Here is a 2,447-nt window from a genome sequence, read left to right as displayed (position 1 = left end):
TACAGTTACAAGTTACAACTACCTTATTGATTTCTGAATTATTTATATTATTCATATTTCATACTTACCACACCAATAGGTGTAGCATACTTGGTTATTCTATTCTGTTACCGAGTCAGATGAAACATTGCTGGCTTGGTGTTCTGTGGCTTTCAGGCGAGACAACTTGTTCACTTAAAGTGAGATATTTGTCTCGGGGACTCTGCACAGTTGATCAGGCTGCAACGCGAACTACTTGTGATTCTTCCTTTGATGCTCTGCAAGTGAGTTCTCCTTCTAAATGGGATCGCTTATGCTCGGCTTATATGGAGTGAGTTGGTGTCGTGGCCCCCTCCTACTCTGCCTCGCCATAAGTCCCATATTCGGGTGCAGATGCAGCATCTAGCGCCCCATATTCGGGTGTGGATGCAGTGTCTAGTGCATGCCCGTTTCACTCCACTGACCCAGTTTAGAGCAATTTTTTCTAGTCCAAGCCGGCTTTTGGGACCTTCCAATTGCTGTAAAGTAACCCTGTATGCTTAGTACCTGATTGGTGCATTAAGTTTCATTCTGTTACTTAGGTTTCTTTCTATTATAAATCACTTACTTTGTTAGGTTTTGTTTCTATGTATTTATATACAGGCCTTTTCAACAATGGCTAATAGGCAACACACTTATTACTATGACACTGCCCAGCCCAGCTGCATGCTGGGGACTCGGGGTAGGGATGCAGGGAGAAGGGGGTCTGGAGCTGTGGGTTATTCAGGGTGGGCTGGGTTGGTGCCGTGCTGTGTTCTCCCCTTTTCCCTGCACCCTCTCCCCTGCCCCAAGTTCCTGGCATGTGTGCGGGGCAGTGTCATGGGGGTTGGGTTGGGGGGCATGGTAGGCCAGGCCCAGGGAGGGGATATGCTGCCTGACCACTGGAGCTGCTGCTGCTACTGCAACTGGCTACAGCACAGGGAAGGGAGAAGGGTGAAAGGTTGCTGAAAGTCAGGGTAGCCACGGGTTAGATACAATTCTCCTTCAGAGGAGCATCCCCACGCTGGCTAGAACCATTTGGTGGGCTGGATTTGGCCCATGGGCTGTATTTTGCCCACCCCTGGTCTAACCATTAATTGAGTTTCACCTTTCAAACCTTACTCACCTTTGACACAGTGTTGATAATTGTAATATATAGTTATAGTTATATATAGTTATAATCTGTTGAGATAATTAAAGGTATTTCTTCTTCTTTCATATGGCATCAGATATCAACTTCCAAATCTATGAGCCACTCTTGCATTATCACTCAGTGTGCAGACTCCATTCGCCCCATCTGGGCATTTGTAAAGACTGCATCTTTTGATTAAGGGCTGTGCTGTTTGTCAGGCACTGCATTCACACAGGGGGATGTCATAGAATCATAGAAGTAGGGTCGGAAGGGACCTTGTAGAACTTCAAGTCTGGCCCCCTGCCTGGGCAGGAGAGAAACTAGGCTCAAGTGACCCCAGCCACGTAGGCATTGAGCTGCATCTTAAAGACCCCCAGAGTAGGAGCCAGCACCACTTCCCTTGGAAGTTGGTTCCAGATCCTAGCCACCCTTACTGTGAAGTAGTTCCTACAGATGTCTAATCTGAACCTACTCTCCAACAACTTGTGGCCGTTATTTCTTGTTATCCCGGGGTGCACTAGGGGAAACAAGGTCTCCCCCAAACCTTTCTGGTCCCTCTTAGTGAGTTTATAGATGGTCACAAGGTCCCCCCTCAGCCTTCTCTTGTGAAGGCTGAACAGGTTCAGGTCCCGTAGCCTCTTATTGTAGGGTTTGTCCTGCTGTCCCCAGATCATGCGGGTGGCCCTCCTCTGGACCCTCTCAATGTTGTCCACATCCCTCTTGAAGTGGGGTGCCCAGAACTGGACACAGGACTCCAGCTGTGGCCTGACCAGTGTTGCGTAGGGGGGGAGGATCACCTCCTGGGACCTACTTGAGATGCACCTGTGGATGCATGATAGGGTCTGGTTAGCCCTGCCGACCGTGACCTCGCATTGTCGGCCCATGTTCATCTTGGAATCAATGATGACTCCAAGATCCCTCTCTGCCTCCATGCTCTCAAGAAGGGAGTTTCCCATCTTATAAGTGTGTTGCCGGTTACTACTGCCCAAGTGCAGCACTCTGCACTTGTCCGTATTGAAACGCATCCTGTTTTTGTCAGTCCACCCTTGCAACCTATCCAGGTCTTGCTGCAGTTTTTCCCTCCCTACTAGCGTGCCCACCTCACCCCAGATTTTGGTATCATCAGCGAATTTGAACAGGTTGCTTTTCACCCCATCGTCCAAATCGCTGATAAAGAAATTGAACAGTGCGGGCCCAAGGACCGAGCCCTGGGGGACTCCGCTGCCCACTTCCTCCCAGGTCGAATATGACCCGTCCACCACCACCCCCTGAGTACGACCTTTCAGCCAATTAGCAATCCATCTGACCACGTAGGCAT

The sequence above is a fragment of the Alligator mississippiensis genome, chromosome 7, assembly GCF_030867095.1.
Source record: "Alligator mississippiensis isolate rAllMis1 chromosome 7, rAllMis1, whole genome shotgun sequence".
NCBI classification, from domain to species: Eukaryota; Metazoa; Chordata; order Crocodylia; family Alligatoridae; genus Alligator; species Alligator mississippiensis.
Note: the sequence above shows the minus strand (reverse complement) of the source record.